Here is a 23,416-nt window from a genome sequence, read left to right on the forward strand (position 1 = left end):
GATTGTATACTGTATGATATATTCTTTCCCCTGATTTTCCCAACATGTGTCACTGATGCCTCTGCCTTTCCTTGGCTTCATCCCACATCCTTTAGTTACTATAGCTTTAAAATAGATTTTACTCTTTGGGAAAGAAAATCTACCCCCATTACTCTATTTAAAATGAAAACTTATTTGCAATCCTTAGACATTTATTCTTCCATATAAATAATTCATATAATTTAGCATTTGTTTTCATTTCTTAAGGAAATCATGCCAGTATAAAATTGGTATTATGTTTGTAAATTAATACTTGGCATTTTTTTTTTCTTCTGATAAATTTTACCATATAAATTCTTGCCATTTAACTTAGTGTTGTATCTACTTTTTGTTCAAGTCTTTTTCATGGACCTTAGCAAAATTACTCAGTTTGTTTCATACAGGTTCTGCACATTTCCCAAGAGCCTCAGAGAAGTTTCCCTGGCTCTTAGATTGAATCATTAAAAATGGGTCTTCCCCATATGCTTCAGTACATTTCTCTTCTTCTGACTTAGTGACAAGGTGGTCACGACTGTTAGAGTGTTACCAGCAAGTGAAAAGAAGAGTGAGTAATATGACTGTTTCTCTTTGATGGCAACTCAGGGTCTTATTTGGACTGAGACTCAAAGGTGTGATTCAGTGGGGACAGGATTGATTCCTGCGTAGGCTAAATGATCTCAGAAAAGTCCACAGCTTTCAGTACAGGTTATACATTTTCCTAGTTGTGTTCTCTCTGCAATCCCATTTCCCCCAACTCTATCTATGCCCTCAGAATACAGAAAAGATACAGGGAGTGTGCTATACCACTCTTAAATGACAGTTCAGAGAAGTAGGCAAATGACTCATTCAGGTGCGAAAGAGTCAAAGATAATTCAAGTAGACTACATCAAAGCAATCAGAGGATTTGGGAAGAGGTTGCTTGGAATAAAAGCAACATTTCCCCACTGCTTTTACCATTCGAGTGTGACCATAGGACTAAGTTTTGACCAATGGGACGTAAGCAAGAAGAGTGTGTATGAATTGTAGGAAATATTGTCAGAGGGATGTGATTTGCTCATTTTTCTGCATTTCTCCTTATGGTGCTTAGAATACTGACATAGTGGCTTCCTCCAGATTTTTTTAGTATGAGTGGAAAATAAGCTATTATCTTGTTAACTCACTGTTATTTTGGGTTTTGCTGATAATTGCAGCTGAACTTGATTTTAACAAATATAGGATGTGTCTTTTGCAGAAGAACTCATACATAACAGCTACTGCCACAACATATCCTCAACAAATTACTGAACTTCATGAATGGAGAAAGAAATTTTCAGTCATCCAAGCAGAAAAACAACTCTCAAAGTGAAAAAAAAAAAATCAGTTTCATTTTCTAATTCTTTTTTTTTTTTTTTTTTTTTTTTTACAAAAAAGGCCTAGGTCTACAAGTTCAGCCCACAGTAGTATGTGACCAAACTACCATGACAAGTTGAGTTGTGTCTTACATCCAAATGTTAGAAGAAGACGTTCTCAAACAGAGATGAATTTGGGGAACTGTCGTACCTGTAAGAGAATCTTGGGGAGAATTTTTTAAAAAAGAGAGACATAAAAATAAAAAAATACAAAACAACACCTGACCATGAAATCTATCCAGAATCATGAATGGGAACATCATATTAAAAGGGCTGATGCTGAGTACTGGTGCTATTTAAATATTACACTACAAAGAAATGGCATTTGAAAAAAATGACATTTTTTAATCTAATGCATAATAAATGAGTAACAGAACTCCCACAGTAAGAAAAGGAAAAGTGGGAGAAATCATAAGCTCTACCTTTCGTTCCAGACTTACATATCAAGTCTTCTTGGTATACTATCTTGGGCATCTTAAAGTATTTATAATATTTGTTGTCTTTATCTGAAAGACTCCAGTGGTCACTTTTCATAAGGGGCCAAATGTTCTTGGTGCTCAGCCTCAGGTACATGCATACTTTTCCCTCTGTATCTTTCTGTCTCCACCTTACCCCTCTTCTCACTTCTGCCCTCAGATGCAGACCTGCGGTAAAGCATCCTTTCAGTTCTACTTCCTGGGACAGGATCATAGGGCCAGGACTCCTACAGATACCTTCCTTGAGTGGATAAATTCAATTCAGGGATTAAAGCTATGTCCTCAGTATAATTTTACCAAAATAGGCACTGAATTGTGCCTCATCTGTATTCTTGAGTAGGTTCTCAATGTAGTTCAGAAGCAAGAGAGAGAGGCTTATAATTAATTTCTGCCCCCTCAAATCACATCATTATCTATTGTTTCTGCCTGTGTGGGAGAAGGACATTTTACCAACCCACTGTAATTTAAAACTTTGATAACCTTTCTAAATCATGTTTTTAAGTATATCTCTTATATGGAGTATATGGGGTTTTGATTTATGGTCCAACTGATAGTGTTTCTTTCATTTGGTATTATAGCCGATTTACACATGTACATATATGTGACAGATATGATTAGCTTTAGATTTTTTTGTGATATGTTCCTATGCTTTATAATCTTTATATGATGATTTTCTTTGTTATGTTTTGTGTATGTGTTCTGATAATTTTGAAGGTTTATACATTTTCTTCTAGTGGGTTTCTAAAGGTAACAATGACTTTATGTAATACTTTATATAGTTAGCACTTTTAAAAGTAATATCTATTTAGCAATAATAGCATCATAACTTTACATTCTCTTCATTTTTCATTTCCTGACCTCCTATGTTTCATTGAACTTTGATTGCAAAAGATGAAGGAATTAGTATCTATATTCCATTTCCCACCATTTGGTTATAGCATTCCTGTACTCTCAGTATTTAGACTAAATCCAAAACTAAAGTTTATGACTACATTTAACCATAATCCCAACATTTCTTCTACCTCAGTTGCATAATTAAATGAATTCAATGTCACTTGTCTGTAGACTCAGTTTTAATCCTTAGTATGTTAATAATTAAAAAAAAACATAAAGAGCCATGGGAGAATAGTCTTTAAGTTAGCATTGGCATACTTGGGCAGCTCCCTAAAAGTATTAAAGTGGCAATTTCAATAACCACCATAACATAACTAGTATATTTTTTAATTCTCCTCTACTTCTGTGTTTCGTTTATGAATTGGTCAGTGTCTGTAGAGGAGAGATGTTCATTGCTAACATGCAGAATCTCAGTAGAGAACATAAAATATACAAAATGGTGGTTAAAATAATGGGTACGAGCTGTGGGATCAATGGCCTGCTTTGAAGCCTAACTTTACCACCTACTATTTGAGAAAAGTACTAATATTTCCTGTAAAATGGAGATTAGAAATGAGACCACAAGTTAAATGAGGATTATAAAAAAATAAAGCATGTAGAAAAATGTCATCACATAGTACACACTCGACAGAGGCTGCCATGATGGTACTATCCATCTTCTTAATGTTTGCTGGTCTGCTACATGAGAAATTGTAGCTAGTTTTTTGAATTTGCAGCTTCCCGATCAATAATAAATTAAACATCTTTTTAAAAACATGTTTATTAGCCATTTGTATGCCTTCTGTGAGTTGCTTGTTAATGTTCTTTGCCCATTTTTCTCTTGGGTTATTTGTCTTTTTCAAATAAATTTGTTGGAGTTTTTTGTTTTTTGTTTTTTTTACAATAGACAAAGTAAACTTTTCTGGGTATTATATTGTTTTGGCAAATTTTACTCTCAGTCTTGTGTTTAAACTTTTAAAGCATTTTTTTTTAAATTAAAGTGCTATACGTTTACGAAAAGATACATCTCAATGAACTTTCATAATCTGAACACATTTGTGTTCAGCTCGCACCTAAATCACAGAAAAGGAAAATAATCCAGCAGTCCAGAAACTCCCTTCTTGGTCCATCCTTGGCAGTACCACATCTAAGTATAACTGTTATCTTCACTTCTGGCAACATAGATTAATGTGTTTTCATGTTTTTGTACTTTAAATGAATTTGAATCATATAGAATTGAGCTCTTTTGTGTCTGGCTTCTGTCATCTGTAATTTAATTTTGTTTAATTATGGTGCCTTTTATTTTAGTAGGATTTCTGTGATGTTTTAAATAATTTAATCCCCTAAAAACTCAGTGAAGTGAATAAAGAAAATACTTTTTTACATATGGTTGTAGAAAAGGGTGGACTAGGAAGTTTTAGTATAATGTGATTTTTTTTTAAGTAATTTCATCTCCTAAGACAATGTTTCTCAGAAAAGAGAATAAAAACCTTTTAATCATTGGGATTCTAATTTTCAACAATATTTTGTCTAATCTTCATTATGTAGTTTTTAAAGATTTCTATAGTCTGGTTCACCTGACCTTTGCATCCATATTATGTGCTAATCTCTGAAGCAGTCTATAAAGGCAAGTCTGTCATTATCTTCCAAACCTAAGGTCTCTTTGCATCTTTCATTCTGTTGGGAGTTGCCCTCTTGGTGCCCCTTCACTATTCAAATCCACATTATCCCTGATACCTAAGTCTACAGTCATGGTGTCTTCAGGCCAATGAATATTTATTGAGTAACTCCGGTGTTTCACAGAAGTCCTGAGGTTTAAATAAATAAATAAATAAATAAATAAATAAATAAATAAATAAATATGCTGGGAAGTCATTGTTATTAATGTGATCACAATCTACTAGGAGAAACATTTAAATGCATACTTATAATCAAGTAAGTTTGGAAATATGGACAAGTTATAAAATTTATATAAAGGAAAGAGTGGTTCACTTTGCATACATCCAATCTCATTGAAATTAAGAAGTGAAACTTGACAGAGTGACAAATGATGAGTGTGGGAAACAATGCCTATGAGTCCACGCACAGGGGCAAGAGTCTTTTAAGAAGAGTGAACAGATTGTGGAAACCCACTGAGGACTGAACCATTCTAGCAGTTACATGTGGAAGTCCTTGTATCCTAATGGAGAAAGCAGAAATTGGTCCCCATTTGGAAAAGAATCCACAAAGCACGAAGCAAGATTAGGCAAAGAGGCATTTATTAAGAGGTAAGGTTGAAGAAGTAGATTGTGTCCATATTATGGAGGAACATGTCACATAGCATCCATAGAAAAGGGTACGAATTTTCTCCTATTGTTGGTGAGGTGCCGAAAGACTATAAGGGATGACTCTACTTTAGGTAGATCACTCTGTACTTATGACAGGTGCAGAATTACAGGGTCAGGGGAATAGCTGTGCCACCAACTGAGTGGTGTGATGCATTTGAACTCCTCTCTTACAAGAAACATCAGTCATATTGCAATCTGCCACCTGTCTCCTGACAGCCCAGGCTTTCGGGGCTGCCATGATCTGCACTCTCTATTTGCATGCCCAGGTGACTGGTAACTTTTGAAGAAAACACCACCATGCCTGTAGATGACAACTAAGTCTGTGTCCACTATTGCAAGTCTCAGGATCACTCAGCAGTCATTTCAGTTTTCTTCCTAGGAAGGATTGCTCTTATTCTTCTCAGTTACTCTTCTAAAATTTAGATCTTATCTTAAACCTGTTATCCAAGTACATACTTTTATTCACAGCAAACAAATTTGCCTTTTGTTTCTTGAAGAATTTTGGAGACTTCATGAACAATTTCTCTAAAAACTTCATCTCTTCCACCAAGATAAAAACTATTGCTTATTACTACTAGGTATTATCCAGAGGATACAAAAATACAGATGCAAAGGGGCACATGCACCCCGATGTTTATAGCAGCATCATTAACAATAGCCAAACTATGGAGAGAGCCCAAACATATACTGACTGAGGAATGGATAAAAAAGATGCAGGGTGTGTGTGTGTGTGTGTAATGGAATATAACTCAGCCATCAAAAAGAATGAAATCTTGCCATTTGTGATGACATGGATGGAGCTAGAATGTATTATGTGAAGCGAATATATCAGTCAGAGAAAGACAAATACCATATGGTCTCACTCATATGTGGAATTTAAGAAGACAGATGAACATAGGGGAAGGGAAAAGAAAAAAACAAAAACAGAGGGAGACAAGCCATAAGAGACTCTAACTACAGAGAACAAAGTGAGGGTTGCTGGAGGGGAGGTGGACAGGGGATGGGTTAAATGGGTGATGGGTATCAAGGAGGGCACTTACTGTGATGAGCACTGGGTGTTATATGTAAGGGATAAATCACTGAATTCTCCTGAAACCAGTATTACCCTACATGTTAACTAACTAGAATTTAAAAACTTGAAACAAACAAACAAACAAAAAAACACTATTGCTTATTTATGGCTATATTTAACTCCTTCCCCTGGGGGAAGATGTCCCTTCTCCTGTATGAAAAAATCCCTCCAATTGTACCTATAATTCTATATCCCTGTATTTATCTGCACTCACTCCTATTCTCTGCTAGAGCTTCAATTTCTCATGTCCATTTTATTCACTTTAGCTTGTATTATTCAAGACCACATCCTAAATTTAAACCTAGCAACACTGATGTGGTTCTTCTGTTGTTGTTTTGTTTTGCTAGATTAGCATTCCTGCTTTATGTAAGGTGGAAACAATGAGCTACTTCTCCCAATTGAAGAGACTTTCTTCTATTTGTCAAATGCTCCCAGTACTGCTGGATGCCACCATAGAAATGTAATACTCTTCAGTTTACATGCCGTGCATGGTTAAAGTTACATGTGAGTGAGGACCATCGCTTCCATTTACAAGCCTCTGATTAATTTTCGTAAGTTACCAGTTAAACATTTCCCCATCATGTGTCAAAGCTAAATCTTGACTTCTAACCCTGCCATGTGGAGCCTAAGAGTACGGGTGGGAATAACATTAAATGACCTTATTCATTTACCCCTGTGGACAACTCTTTCTTTTCTTGTGGACTCTTGGTCAATTAACCCTTTTCTTTCTCAAGCTGAACCTGTTTGCAATTGGTTTCTTCTTGATTACAAGTGCTAATAAATATTTCCTAGTTTTTGTATGTTTTTGATCAAGTAATCCAAATATGTTTCCTGGAAACCTTTGTGCCATGTACTGGTCTAGATTCTGAAAATATAAATATGAATAAGAATAACTTTCCTGAACTCGTGGGTCTTACATTTGGAAGAGTGGATGGGAGTGAGTAGCATGCAGACAAATACAATTTTTTAAAAATAAATAAATGCACAAAAGGAGCTAGGGCTAGCTAGGAGTAGTTGAAATAATTTTGTTTTCTTCATTTCATACTGCCTGAATGGAGTTTTCAGTCTTTGCATCTTTGTGGGTATGTTCTGCAGACCTCAGCACAGGTCTCATTTATACAGCCAAGGTTTTGCAGAATAATGTGATCATCTTTGACTTTGAGAAAATATCTCTTAGATTGAGGTTCTATAGTCTTGTTTTGTTTTCATATCAATTTGTCAATATGTTTCAAAGTATTGAAACTCTTATTTCATTCCATTAAGCCAAGTTGGAACGAAAGCCCTTTCCCATGTGATAACCTCCCCACCCAGTTCTTGGCCTTAACTTTTGGTTTCCCACTTGCGCTCAGTATTAGTCAGAAGGATAGGACCTGTGTTGTCCTGGCATCACAGTCTGTGATAGATGGGGCAAAGGATTTTTTTTTTTTTTCTTTAATGGAAAGGACTCTACACTGGAAGAAAGCAGCATGCTAATTTGGGAAATCCAGAAATCAGTCAAATCAATTAGGCAGCAACATGAGGACCAAATCTGTAGCTCGTTCAACCATAGTTTGTCTTCCCACCATCTGTGTTAGCCTCCTGTGTTTCTGTCAATGCGAAAGATTTAAGCAACTACAGGAAACCATTTTTTTCATCTTTTGTTTTGCTAATAGTGAATGAAAGAGCTTTGGCAAAGAAGTGAGGCTGATAATAATATGCTCAGATAGATTTCAGGCTTCTGTCCAACATGAGCCAGGTCTATACAGTGGAAGAAAAAAATCTTTAAGCCGATAATATGTGGAGCTTCATAGATTTCAATCCCAAAGCTGAACATTAAAATAACTCTTTATGGCCATTTCTCTCTGGCCTTTACTGAGCCCTGCTGAGGTACGTTTGTCATTTCCACCTAAGGCTCACAACAGGCACTGAGTGGCCAGCAAATGATTAAGACACAGAATGAAAATCTGAGTGTTTACCTCCAGCCCAATATCCAAGCTTACATTCAGGAATAGGTGGGATAAAAAGTGGATTGTAGGGAAGGCATGTTTCACAAGCATTAAGTCTTCACTGGGCTGCTTTCTCCATGCACATGGTGAGCTAAGGCAAACTTCATTCCCAGTATTGGCAGAAAGCGCACTCTGAAGGAGTAAAATGTCCTCTTCCACTGTCAAAGCACTTGTGTCATCTACTACTGACCGTTGACCTTCATGCCTGTTCATACCTGTGATGGTTAATTTTTGTGTCATCTTGACTGGGCCACAGGATACTGAGACATTTGCTTAAGCATTCTTCTGGGTATGTATGTAAGGATGTTTCTGGATGAGGTTAATATTTGAATCTATATACTGAATAAAGCAGATTGCTCTCCCAATGTGGGTGGGCCTCATCCAGTTAGTTGAAGGCCGGAGTAGAACAGCTGAAACTTCCACAAGTGAGAAGAAATTCCTCCTGACTTACCACCTTGAGCTGGGACATCAATTCTTTCTTGCCTTTGAACATGAACTGGAGTGTGAGCTCTTTCTGGGTCTCCAGGATGCTGACTCAGTCAATCTCAATCAGTCTCTCTCTCTCTCTCAACTCTTGGATCTAATTCTCTGGAGAGCCCTGACTAATATAATATCCACATGGTTCTGTCGTAGGGCTGGTGTATGTATTTTGAAGGGAAGGACAATGGGCATGAGGAGACTGAGGAACATTTCTAAGTTTTTAGAAGGTTCATCTCTCCCTCTGCTTCTTCTTTGTTTCTCCTCTTCCCTGACAAAGGGCCTTTGTTAATTTGCATAATGATTACAACAATATCTCTCTTTTCATCCACTTCCTCCAACCTATTATAAAGCTAGAATTTTTTATGTAATCACCAAGACTCTGTAATTGGATTCCTGCTATTGCCCCCAAATACCTAACATTACACACAATAGTGGCAAGTGTATCCAGAAATAATCTCAGCAGATTTCTGTACAGACCCAGAAGCCCTCATTCTTTTTATCCAGAAAGACAGTAAAATATATCCAAAGATTTCAGTAAACCAAGCAATGATATGGTGGAGCACAACTCCATACTCCATATATACTGAAAGGGAAAGAAAGGATGGTGGTAATGCAGAAAGAGGGGAAGGGAAGGAGGAAAGAAGAGTTAGCTTGCTTTACAAAAGCCATTAGTGCAGTGATGTAACATCACTAAGGTAAGTAAGAAATAGCATCTTACTTTCAGGAGTTAATAAGTCAGTGAAGGATGGGAATTGTACACAATTAACTCCAAGCATAAGATAATACTCTTTTTTTAAATTTTTTTATTACATTATATTAGTCACCATACAGTACATCCCTGGTTTCTAATGCAAGGTTCAATGGTTCATTAGTTGCGTATAACACCCAGTGCACCATGCAATACGTGCCCTCCTTAATACCCATCACCAGTCTATCCCATTCCCCCACCCCCTCCCCTCTGAAGCCCTCAGTTTGTTTCTTAGAGTCCATAGTCTCCCATGCTTACTCTTAAGAAACTCAGCCAATGCGCTCCCCAGTGAATCTAGATCATTCCTAGTTTTCAGTATGTGAAACATTCCAAACTTCAGCAAAGCTCTTCTTCTCTAATGCAAGTAGATATCTGACTCTGACTCAAATAGCTTTCATGCTGCATATTATTTCCAGTGATAAAGCCAACAATCCCAGAAAACAGCAGGACATTTGTTTGCCAAAAAGAAGTGTAGGAAGAAGGGAGAATGCTTAAGAAAGTGTATTTAGATTGTGTTCCTCTTTGTTCCATGTGTTTCGACATGATGACTGGTGTCTCAAGAGCTTAGTGTTCAGAATTGGTCTTCCTGCATATCTCAGAATCTAATATCAATTATTCCCATAAATAGGAATCTGTGATTTATTAATAAGACTCACTATGGACAGACATTTCATTTTTTCCCAGTAGAATTTTCTTCCTAGTATACCTAAATTTAATATCAAATTATAATGTCTCAAGCACTAGAGTGAGTACTTTACCAATTGTTTCTTATTCAGTCTTCATAATAAAAAGGAAAGATGGATGATATTTTCTCTCTTTTACAGATGAGAAAAAATGAGGCTTTGAGTTAAAATGAATTAACCAAGGGGGCACGTGGGTTGCTTAGTTGGTTGAGGGTTCTGACTCTTGGTTTTGGCTCAGGTCATGAGCTCAGGGTCCTGAGATCAAGCCCAGTATCAGGCTCAGTGCTCAGCATGGAATCCGCTTGAGATAATTTCCCCCTCCTTCCCCTCCCTCTCTCTTTCTCTCTCTCAAATAAGTAAATAATGTATATGATTTACCTCAGGTTATCCAGCTGGTAAGCAGAAGCACTAGAATTTAATCTCAGATTTTCTGGGCTTTGGGACATGGTTCTTGATATCAAACCATGGATCCTAAAGTCACACTCACATCGCAGTGGACATCTAAGGAAGGGGTGAAGCGGTAGACAAATCAAGATGAAAAAAGCCCAGGTCTCTTTCCATTTATTTACCAATTTGTCCATTCATCATGTATATTTAGCCTCACTTTGTACCAGTCATTGAGCAGGACATCATAGCATATATATTTATCATAGTCTATGACTTCAAATAACTCACAGATGTTTCCTTTGAATTGGAAGCATTTTGTTTTTACATTTCTCCCTGCTTTCCCTCCTCAGCTTTTTCACTGTCATTCCTGTCCTTTGCTTACTCACCTCCCTTGTCCCCTAATGCTTAATCTCCAGGTAGAGATCAAGCCTCATCTTTTCCAGAAAACCTGTCCTGAGTATACCTACCCTCCTCAGATACTTAACATGAGATGCAGCCCAGTAATTAATTGTTTCCTAAATATTCTGTTTGATTTTTCCAAATGGACCATAAGCTTATGGACAACAAGGTCTGTGGACAAGACATTTCTCCATTATTAAAAAACACAATACTGGACCCCATAATAGCTGCTAAATAAATTCAGTATAATTTTAGGCTAGGTATATTTCTTGAAATTCAGCTGTACATTACTAGGGCATCACTTAAGTTGCCCGTTCTTTTTTTTTAAACACTGAAATGACTTGCACCCTCCCTGTTACATAGGTTCTTCCCTAACTCCTGGTAGCTATTCAGTCTCCAATCTTGTCTAACTTCTCCCAGTTCCCGGGAGAAGGATTCTATTAATTCGCAACCACATTTGTTCTCCATAACAAGAATGAACTCCTGAAGTCCCACTGGAAAGCGGGTAGCTGATTATCTAAATGGTTCTCATGCACAGCGATATAATTTTTCATCTGGGTTTTAAAAATTGCAAAACATGATCCCCTCCACACAAAACTGCTGATGTACATTTTTTGTTTAATTTTGCCAAATGCCCTGGGCTCAAATCTGGAAGAGAATTCCTCCCTTTTTTCTATCAGCCAAGATTTTCTTTCATTGCTAGCACTCTGGAACCTTGTGTCTTGTTGAGATTTGATGGTGACCTCACAGGTACCTTATTAATAATAAACCAGAGGGGCTCAGCAGAGCTTGGGCTTGGTGTAATAAATCATAGTGTAAGTAAGTGCCGCGCTTGCAGTTTTGGAATTTAGAGGAATATAAGAACTGAGACTGAGGGTCTGGCAGGTGGTAAGAGTGACTAGGGGTGTGGACTGGCCTTTTATGGGTCTGACACGTGCTTATGGTTATTAATTACTTTTACATTTTACATTGCTAATTGCCAGTATTCTTTCCAGCTACAATGTAATTGAATTATTAAAAAATGAAGCCTCAAATATCCCGTCTAGATATCACGTTGTGCCTCTACCTAAGGAAGTATATACAGTTTGGATTACTTGAAATGATGGATAATAAGGTAACTATATCCAAAGCAGCAAATACGCAGCGTGGGAAATGCCAGGGGTTATAAAGGAGAAATAAGATCTCGGAAAGTTAACGTGTGGATTTTTGCTAGTCAGTGAACCAGCATGCAATTCAGTTGTTCTGTTTGTCAGAAAAATCCTTCCAGTCACTAAGGAAGAGCACTGCTAGTGTAGTTCCAAGTCCATATGTTTTTAAAACACAGTCTATTTTCCATGCATTTCGTACCCACACTGTGCTAGGTGTTGGAGGTGACAGCATTTGTTCAAAGCATGTCTTCAGTCATATGAACATTGCTATGTGGGCTCCTTAGCATAGTTCAGTGTTTCCTAACAACTTGGATGTGGACATCTTGGACAGTCTAAGGAAAATGTGGACTTCTTTCTCATGCACATGTATATAAGCATAGATACTCTAGAACTTATCAAAAATTGGGGAGCACAGGTAGGAGATCCTTGGGTCTTTGCCTTGATGGATCCCAGAACAGCAATACCTGGGTGCAGGGGTAACTCAACTCTATTACCCTCCCACTATGGTAGTGGATTATCATACTAATGATCTCTGGTTACTGCGAAAAATTAAACCATGTCTTTCGTCCATTCTTAAGAAGGCAAGTAGGTGGGCAATTCATTTGTTGGTTAGAATTTTCAAATAAAGTAACTGTTCTTCAATTAAGCTTTACAGAGCACACTTTAATGGTGAAAGTGCTATTTATTATGATGACAGTTTACTCTTTGACGGTACTTGCTAAATAAAGAGCTACTGTAAATCAAAAGACCACCTGCCCAGGGTTACCTTCTGCACATGGGAGGCTTAGAGCAAGGAGCCGTTCTGCCAATCCTACTACCTCCTCTCGTGATGTTAGAATGCCCTTCATGATTAGGGCTGCACACATCTCTGAGAAAGGCCAAATTGCCCCACACTGTACCGTTCACATCTTGAAACCTCATAATTTTCTGGCGTTCCCTTCCTCATCACACAGGCTACTGGAGACTGCATCGTCATCAAAGAGGAATTTGATTGGAAGCCCGAATTTCACATAATCATAAATCTTTCTTTGTAAAGATGAGAGAACAGAGGCTCCAGGAAGGAAGGGAGTGATTCTTCTAAATCTCCACTAAGCACGAGATTGGAAATGAAAGCCAATCCAGTGTTCTCTCAGAATCGGGCTCTGTGTAACCACTGGGAGTACAGTTCCTTGGGACTTAGCAAACCTGTGGTAACTGCTTTCAGGCAGAAAACAGCCTGAAAACAACATTATTGACCTCTGTTAGAGAGAAGCCTGCTCCCAGATCTAACAGAAGTTCATGTCTAATGGATGTGTTCTTCAGTGCCTCTCTGTAAGGCAAGAGGCCTTTAACAGCATCTTTGAAATTATAGTACTTTGTTCTAGTTTCACAGTAAATGCTCCGATGGCTGTGTGGGCTCTCTTGGGTTTCCTCTTTCTTTGCTGTGCTGTGAAAACACACACTGCATATACATTGTTATTATCATTGTTGCTAAGAAGTAAGAGAGCATGAGTTTCTACCCCATCATCTGTGCAGAGCAGAGGCAGTGAATCCTACTGGAGCGTAATAACAATCTATAAGTAAACCAGTCATGGTAAAATCTATCAAAAATATGGCAATTTACGAAAATATGTCCCTCAAGCACACCAAAGTTGTCATCAAAGTGAGTTAGCTGCCAATTAACTTCTACATCTTGCACAAAGGGCACAGAATTCTAGTGTAAAAATAAAACCAGTTAATGCTTATCTACTGTCTATGAACAAGTAAATCAGAAACAAAAATTGAACATGCCACTTGGTGCTTTTCAATGGGTGTTACCATCTTATGGAATGCTGCTGTTTAGGCTTCTGATTTAGGAAAATTACTTTCAAAGGAGACAATGGTAAGGATACATTTGCCTACAAATTTGAGCTTCGAATTTCAGCCAGTGAGCCCTTAATTGATTACCAAGTATGTTCTAGGCACTGGGTCACAAAAAGCAGGACAACTTGTTAAAAACTCTTAGCACTACTCTTCATTTCTGTCACAGGTTACAGTCAGTATATTTATATTTTCAACAAATCGCTTTTTACACTGAGCGTTCAGTTAATTCACTTTTGGCAAATTCACCTGTACCCCAAATAGAAGGGTGCAGAGGATGCTACATGCATCTGAGAGAGAGAATGACATGTTCAGGGAAGGAGGAGATACGTGTACTGGCCCTTGAGGGATACTTAGGTTTCTATCGTTTCCAGCCAACCTACTGGCGTATTCTTGTTCTGCTTCGCTTATTCAGCTGAATTCTCTCAAAACAAAGAAATAAACAAAAGTAACAGCTATACCACCTCTGTAACCTGCCTCCCAACCCTGAGCTTACTCACTCTGATGAGTTTCTGCAACGCTTGTTGTCTGAGCACAGAAGGTTGCACATTTTTCCAGCATCCCACTATCCCGTTATCTGGGGAGTCTCTTGCTGCCTTATGACTGACTCTAACACAAGACTTTCACATCACACTTCAGAACTCCTAAGCAAAGCATGTAGTCACTGAGGGTACAGAGTGATTTTCCTCTGCCCACATTTATTCACCCAGCTCTCAGCCAACCACTTGCTTGTTCATCTTGATGGCGACACTATGCATCACGGGCCCTTCATGGAAAGCCTCTCTGCACACCTGCACATCTGTTAGCCAGTTTACCGTCAAACCTTCCCTGGCCCTCTGTGCCTTTCAAAATAATGCTCTCACCTAAAATCTCATCACTCATCAGTTCTACTTCTTTTATGCTTTGATCATTTTCTTCAGTCATATAGTTCAATAAACATATATTGAGCCTACTGTATTCTAGGTATTAATGTGGAAGCTTTGAAATAGCACTGAATCAAAAACAAAGATCTTTGCCCTCTTTGAATGTACAGTGTACTGTGGGAAATGAGATGATAAATAAGTAGCATATATTTTAATAAGTGCTCTGGAGAACACCAACTTACAACAAATAGAAGAAATGCTTGAGTCTTGTGCAGTAGTAAAGAGGTTGATCAGGGATCCTTCATTGGGGAAGGGAATATTTGAGCAAAAATCTGAAGGGAGTATAATTAGACAAGCATTTATCAAGCAGCTGTTGTTTTACTACTCCCTAAGATTGTAAAATAAATAGATAGATGATAGATCAGCCTCTTGTCTCTATATTATTTCAATCCTATATTAGGCATTAAACAGCTTGAGACCTATTCATTATTTTTATCTTTAGCGTCCAATACAGAATCAGGTACTTAGTACTTATAAAAAGAATGGATGAATAGTTGAGGGCATAAATAAATAAATGCTGATCTATCTTTTCTAAGCTTTTTAGGTCTTAGTCCCCCCTTCCAAAAAAAGTGCTACGGAAGAGGCAGTAAGGTAAATCCAGTAGTTCATAACCTCCTCCATATTTCCCAGACCCCTTTGCAGTTAGCAGGGACAGATGACTAGTTATCCAATAAAACACAAGCAGAAGTGAAATGTATCACTCTGAGACAAGGCGTTTAGGAGACAATGCACAGCCCTCCAATGTTCTCTTCCCTCTATTCCGGAGATCTTGAAGAGCACATGTTGAAATGAGATTGTCAAAAATAGGATATTGTGGGTCACTGGATGGAGAAGAGTCTTATTAGCTTGCAGAAGATTTTAAGAGAGAGAAACTATTTTGTTAAGTCACTAAGATGTTATAAACTGTTTGCTACCATAATATTGTCTAGTTTATTCTTATCAAATGAGTGTAAGCATATCTTGTTGGGAGTATGTAATCAGTCGTTTACACATCACTGAAAATATAGAACTAAGACTGAGTGTAAAGTTCTCAGTAATTATGCTGAAACATTTTAGTTATTTGAAAAGTCTTAATATTGGTGTCAATTCTAGGAATGTAAGGGGCTTTTCTGAAGATACCCATGTGGCATCTGGAGACCCTATATTAATAAGGCCCCCAGCCAAGTTTCTTTGAGGCTTTAGTTGCTGTTTTATCCAACTGAGTTGCATGGGAGAGGGGTCAAGAAATTGTAGCTTTGGCTTTTTTAAACTCCTGAAGTGTTCCTAGGGAAATGAGTGGACATGTAGCACCAAACCCCTTACTGCCTTGGGAAGGCTCATGTTGAGCATATGTGTACTCTCGCTGACAGTTTATTCTCACAGTTTTCACTAGACTACCTTGCTGTCCTATGAACTCCTGGCTAATGGGAGTTTTAATCTGTTCCTCCCCCACATTCCTCACATCACTGAGCAAGAGACGGATAGTCTTGAGTGGCTCAGTGAGAAACAGGCAAGCCTGTACGGAGTGGGCTTAGCAAAGTTTCTGAAGTTTGACTTGAACTTCAGCCTTGCCTGAGTCCATTAGCTGAGGGTCTTACAGTCCATCTCCGTCACGGCTATATATTACTAATGATATTGGTCATTCCTCCCCAACTCTCAGATCTGCCTGCCCTCCCAGGAACACCCACAAATCCTATTTACTGTCCATATAAGTCAACAATCCTGTCTCAGGTGTGAAGTGCAATCACACACATAGACTAAGATTTGGCATTTGTTATTATAAATTCTAGAGTATAACCTGCTCTTTTCCCTTGTAAAACTGTGTTTGTAAACAAGAAAATGATCTAGTTTTTAGTCCAGGAGGATATTATTATGGAGTTGTGTATAGAAGTTAAAAAGAAAGAAGCATGGTTTCCCCCAAATGGTCTGGTTGTTAAACTGTTTTTCCAGCCACTCCCGCTTCTCTAGGACAAAGATGGGAGTGAGGGAAGAGGCAATCTGAAACTGGGTTTGACCAAGCTGTAGCTAATTTTCAGTATATTTGATGAGTGAATGGATGTGTCTCTTTAGTATTTTCCAGAGACTCAGTAAATTTGCCTGGGTGGAAAAGGAAGCGGGAACAGGAATTAAGGTTAGGTGGGGCAGTTCCTGGGAACTTGTGAAGAGAAGATGTAGAAGAAATAATATCTCCTTGAAAACATCTCATTAATCAAATTATCCTTGGGGAAAAAAGTAACTCAAGGCTGCAGTATGGTCTATAGATCTTGACTTGGGCTCCCACCTACCCCTAGACTCTTCAATGTCTTATGGGGAAAGAACACTGGGAATTTGCATTTGTTTTACTTTGAATCCGGTTAATTGAAAACAAAAGCAATCTAAAGTCATAAGCTTGGATATTTTTTCTGCTGCCTATTCTGCTCACATAACCCCCCTGCATCATATGGGCCATGTTCCTATGGCAGGTCAGAAGTGTTGGCTGAACTGACAAAACCAGTGAAAGCAAGAAAACATCTAATGTGAAGGGGTGGGCAGACAGTCTCCCTCCTGTCAGTCTCATTCGTGTGTCCTGTGACAGGGTGATGCAAACTTGACCAAGTGGGAAAGGTTGATAGACATTTATGCACGTGTTTTACACTGGATCTCATGCTAGCATAGCCTTGTCCCATGATAGTGACCGAGACTTCCTCCAGGAATGCTGAACTGACTGAGGATCAAACCACTCTGCTGTGCGTTAGCCCTCACACACTCATGCTTCTGAGCCCTGGCCTCCAGGTCAGAAGCTCTCCAAAGCAACGCTGACTCCATTCCACTTCCTGACAGCTCCAAGGAGTCCCAGCTGTACCTGTGACTAATTTCAACACAGCTCTCCAGCCACATTCGTTTTGGTCAGAAGCTGATGTTCGTGTTCACCATCCTGTGTTAAGTCCTCAGCACCAGAGAAGATACTCTCTGGCTGAATGCAGGGAATACGTTGAATTTTTGAATTAAAGTCATTTCACAAAATGATGCTGAGGAGGACCGTCTCTAAAATAATATAAACTAGATAACCTTATTAGTGGTAAGTTTGCCCCAGGGTCAGTTCTGTGAAATGCTACTATTTAGCAAACAAACTAGTCCTGGGTCAAGTGAGTGAGATGGCCTTGATCTAAGTGTAAAATCTCCCCTTTTTCCCTTTCATAGAAGCTATGACATAGCATCTGCAACAACTCGGCAAGCTTTTGTTTGTGTGTAAAATATATCTATATTGAATACTGAATTTTGCCCGTAAATATTATTTGTTTGTTTGTTTGTTTGTTTTGGTAAAGATGCAACAGTATTTTTTCAGATTTATTGAGATATAATTGACATATAAAATTGTAAGATATTTAAAATGCACATCGTGATGATTTGATGTACATAAACATAGTGAAAAGTTTCCTAACACATTCATCACCTCACATATTTATTTTTTTAGAACATTTAAGTTCTAGCTTCCTAAAATGTCAGTTATACGATACAGTGTTATCAACTGTAGTCACCAGGTTATACATTAGATCCTCTGACTTTATTCATCTTATAGCTGACAGTTTGGACCCTTTTACCAGCCTCTCCCTAATTCCCTTCTCCCCTAGCCCCTAGCAACCACTTGTCTGCTCTCTGTCTGGTTTATTTCACTTAGCATAATTCCCTCAAGGTCCATTTATGTTGTTGCAAATGGCAGGATTTCCCTCTTTCTTGTGGCTGAGTAATATTCCATTGTACGTATAACTTCTTAATCCATTCATTCACCGATGGGCACTTCAGTTGTCTTGAATCTTGGTTATTGTATCTAATGCTGAAATAAACGTGGGGGTGCAGAGATCTCCTTGATATCCTGCTTTGATATCCTTTGGATATACATACCTTGAAGTGGGATTGATGGAGCACATGGTAGTTAGGTTTAGTTTTTTAAGGAATCTCTATACTAGTCTCCATAATGGCTGAACAAAGAAAGTTATTATTATTATTTTTTAAAGATTTTATTTATTTATTTGACAGAGATAGAGACAGCCAGCGAGAGAGGGAACATAAGCAGGGGGAGTGGGAGAGGGAGAAGCAGGCTCATAGCAGAGGAGCCTGACGTGGGGCTCGATCCCACAATGCCGGGATCACGCCCTGAGCCGAAGGCCGGCGCTTAACCGCTGTGCCACCCAGGCGCCCCAAGAAAGTTATTTTTAACTAAGTTTCTATTTGAGTATTTCAAGGGCATCCTCAAAACAGCTGCTAGACCATTAGAGAAGCAGCGCAGTGAGGCTGCGCACCGGGTTTGAGCCCTGCCTCCACTATTGACTGGCAATGAGAGCTTGGTCAAGGTACTCATTGTATTCATATATGAAAATTATTATAATAACAACATGTATTACTTACAGTAATTCACACTATTATGTATATGCAATGAGATATTCATGGAAAGCACTTTTAAAATGCTTTTTGCAAATATTAAATCCTTACATTTAAAAAAACTATTATTACAGTGGCGTTTTTAGATAAAACACTTGGCTACAAAATACCTGAGGGCTTCCTTTGTTCAATATTCAGAACAGAGTAATATGTAAATAGGGGCAGGTTAAAGGAATTTGATGTTGATGGACTAGAGAAAATAATCATTTAAGCATTTTTGGGGTGATTGGATAAAAGGAATCCAAATTCTTTTAAGATTCTATTCAGTAAGAGTTGGGTTGGAGAGAAGGGGGCTCTTATACCAGCCTTAGCATAACCATAAAGAGCTTTTGAGGTCAGCAAAGAAGGAAAGCAAGAGTTTTTTTTTTTTGTTTTGTTTTGTTTTTTAAGATTTTATTTATTTATTTGACAGCGAGCACAGAAGTGAAGGGGGGTGCAGAGAAGAGGGAGAAGTAGACTCCCCACTGAGCAGGAAGCCAGACGCTGGGCTTGATCCCAGGACCTTTGAGATCATGACCTGAGCCTAAGGCAGATGTTCAACGAACTGAGCCACCCAAGTTCCCCAAGAGTTTGGTGTTTTTTTTTGTTTTTGTTTTTTGTTTTTTGTTTTTGTTTTAGCTTGTGCTTTAATCTCTGACAAGACTGACGGCTTCCACATCACTGTTGTTATCCAATCGGATGGCAGTGGTCTGGAGGACAGAGGTCATTTCATCTTTTCTGGAGCAGAGCAGTAGAGGGCACAAGGTAGGTGTTTGATAACATCCTGCTGATGGATTCTCTTGCTTCATTTCAGTTCCATCCTTAAACAGAATGTAAAATGCCATTTGATCCCTGCAACACAGCAACACTAAATATGTTTATAGATTTGATACCATGGATCTTGTGATATGAGGACCCAGTAATTTGCTCTAAGGATACACTCCCGTGCAGGGCAGTGCCTCTGACCCGCTTTGCCTTGCTCGCATAAGCACAGACCCCATCCTCCGCACCCACGTTTATTAAGGGTGGAAGAAATACCTCTTCGTGCTTGTACCAAAGCTAAAACTGCAGCTGCACCGCACAAGAGCGGTCTCGTGTTCCTTATCCCTCTTCTTCTATTAATAATACATTAAACCTCAGTTACAAAAAAAACTCAGAGAAAAAAGAAAAAGAAAAGATAATGATTTCTTGACAGATCTTGAATGAAAGGCTTTAGCACGGCTTTAACGGAGCTTGACACACCATTTTTTAAAGTGCACGTCCCTTCTCTTTGCCAATCTCTTCATACTTAATTGAGAAGTCCCACTTAGGGATGAAGCAAAGAGTTTAATGAACCTCCTCCCTAAAATCATTAATTCAAAATATCTGATGTTGATTATGCATTTTTTGGTGATAAGTACTCTCCCTGGTGATGTCTGCATAGAAATGGGCTGAATAACCATGTTTTGTGAATAGAACCCACACTGTTCAAATTGGAATGTTTTATTAATCACAGTTCTTAAAAGATATTGAACAGTGGAGGGGGTAGATCAGGAAATAAATAATACATACTCTTGAAATGGCCCTGAGATGAGTAGCTGTTCTCTTTATAAATATTACAAACCTCACATAATCCCTTAGGTAAAGACACAATATTCAACACACATAATGATAAACAACAAAAAACCCAGCATTTTAATTTGAACCAGAGTAGCCCTGGTTGTGGTTTGCTCATCCTGTTAATACAATATTCCCATAGGTCTTATTAACTAGGCTATTAGTAGCCCCAAATAATGGATGATTATCCTGAGATACAACAATCAACCCACATAGTAATACATTTGGTCACCATCAGTGATTAAATGATATGAAATAGAAGAGATAATCCTTATGCAGGGAAGGTGAGGGTATCATTTTCTGATCATGTCTAGTACCAAATTTATGTTGGACATACACGTTTTTATAGCTTCTTTAATCATTTACCTATACAAACAGAATCTGGATGTTGCTGAATTTTGGAAAATATTTTTTACTGCATTTATTCTTTAGTAAGAATTATTATGGCATACATTAGCACTGTGAAACTAATTGCTCTAATTAGCAACTGCTATCAGTGACAAACTAACACACAGTATTCTGTTTTCCACAACTGTCATTAATAATTTGTTTTTTAAAGAAAAAAAAAAAGGAAGAAAGAAAAAGAAAACGAGTTTTCAAGTAGCCATTGGTTTCTCTTGGACCAGAATGACTCATGTTCCCTTTTCCCTGACTTTTGGTTCCAGCTGCTCAGATCAGGGGTTGGTACTGGGGTACCTCAAGTCCAGGGAACCCCTTCTCCCCAGTAGTTCTTATATTTCTGGCTTCTATTTTCACACTTATCTCCCATGATCTTTATAGCTAATTATCTGTTGACATATTTTAGGCTTGTCTTTTCAAGTAGAATGAGGCTGGCAACTATGTCTAATTCATCTCTGTATGACCAATATTTGAGCCTGGGATCATGTCTTTTTACAATGTCTTTATACAGTAGCACATTCACACACAAAAAAAGACAAGCCGGTTGGTTGGTATTTGGATGACAAATCAATTTGGGATAAGCAAGTTTTTTTCCTCTGAAAAATCAGAAAAAAAGCATATCTGCTTATATTATGCTTAAGTAGAAATGATGTATCATATCAATTCCTGATCTTGTTCAGATTGTAATAATAGTAGGTAGCCCTTCAAGTATCTCTTACAGAGAATCATACTTATAAGGAGACAGATTCTGCTTCATTTTACTACAAATTTTTGAGGACCTACTATGATCAGGTCATGGAAGATGCAAAAATGCATAAGATAAGGCACTGTCCTCCATGTACACTTCGGAGAACACAGATGTAGATACATGATGGAAATAAAATAGATACGATAGAATGAAAATAATTTTAAATAACCACACAATAGGCTGTTGTCTGAAATTTAAGGTTGTTACACACATACCTGTTGAACTCACAAGCTCCGTGAGTACAGGTTGTATGTATGTATGTATGTATGTATGTATGTATGTATGTATGTATGTATTTATTTATTTATTTTTTAATGTCTCAATTCCCAGCAAGTCCTACAAAGAAAATCATATTATCAGACACTTATCTAAAAAGGATACCCTCTAGAAATTTCTCTGCTTTTCTGACATTCTTTCTTGTAGTTCTACAAGCTAGTAACTGGCTCATATAGTCAACTCATATGGTAAGATGAACAGATTTATATCTGTATTTTCCTTCTGATTGTGTGACTGGTACCTCAGTGGGAATAACACATGGAGGTCAAGAGGCAGATGTTCTCTTACAAATTGCTCAGCTTGTTCAAAAGGAACAAGGTGTTTGGCAAGGGAAGAAGTCAATTTAATAATAATTTATTTAATAATACTCTGAATATTTTATCTGCCAATGCTTTATTTTCAAACAAACAAATTGAAAGTTCTACAAAAGTAAAAATATAGTTCTAAGTTAAATGAGTAACTGGATGGATAAACACTTTCTATTTTATATATAAGAGCCAACAACAATAGGCATGAAATAATTACAAAAATGAATGAACTTTGATTAATTTGCTGCCAAATTTGCATATCTGTCTTGCTCTTTTATTGGGGCAGGGGAGAGTAGATTGTGTGCTGGAAAGATGGGGTTATAAATGCAGTTACAATAGCATTGCAAACATCAGAAATCAAATTGTTTTTTTCTGAAACTGGTCACTGTTTGGTGTTCGGTAGGGTTAGTCCTACATTATCATTTCCAAGCACTTCATGTTGAGTTCTGTGTTCGAGTTGGTTGAAATCCTTCTCCTATCCCATGTGTGTGTGGGTGTGTGTGAGTGTGTGTGATTTAGAGTGAGCAAACCCGCCTCAGGAACTAGGGTAGAAGAACTGTAGAGAGAAACTCTGCCCAGAGTGTGGCAGAAGCCTCTGGAAGGTACCCTGTTTCACATTAAGTTAAAATGCATGGTGGTAATGACAACCTAGCAAATACCTGCCTGATTTGTCCTTTTATGGAGTGAGTGCTCCCTGGGAATGAGAAAACTTACGCCCCCATCTTTTGTTAAACTCTTCTTGGGTTGTGCTTAAAGAGCACGAGCTGGTGTCTCTTCTTGGGTTTTCTTGGTTTGTGTATCATGCTTAGAACGTAGGAGGCTTGGGCAAGCCACCTCCTCCCCCTGCATTAGAGAACATTACTTTCTGTAGACACCAGTAACATGAACACCTTCTCCCATTGCCTCACGATGCCCTTTACATCTTCATGAAAAGTTTTCATTGGAGCTCCCACAGTGAAGAAGTCA

General features: G+C 38.1%; 1 long non-coding RNA gene across 1 annotated transcript in view; it reads left to right on the forward strand.

The window, feature by feature from the left end:
- LOC148109726 (uncharacterized) overlaps nt 1-1,548 on the forward strand; it is a 142,392-nt gene extending 140,844 nt beyond the window's left edge. Inside the window, exon 3 of the long non-coding RNA XR_015725093.1 lies at nt 1,429-1,548. This is a non-coding gene — a long non-coding RNA (uncharacterized LOC148109726). The remainder of the gene's footprint in view (nt 1-1,428) is intronic.
- The last annotated feature ends 21,868 nt before the right edge of the window (nt 1,549-23,416 follow it).

This window comes from Ursus americanus, chromosome 7 (assembly GCF_024610735.1).
Source record: "Ursus americanus isolate L20-20 chromosome 7, mUrsAme1.1.p, whole genome shotgun sequence".
Taxonomy (NCBI): Eukaryota; Metazoa; Chordata; class Mammalia; order Carnivora; family Ursidae; genus Ursus; species Ursus americanus.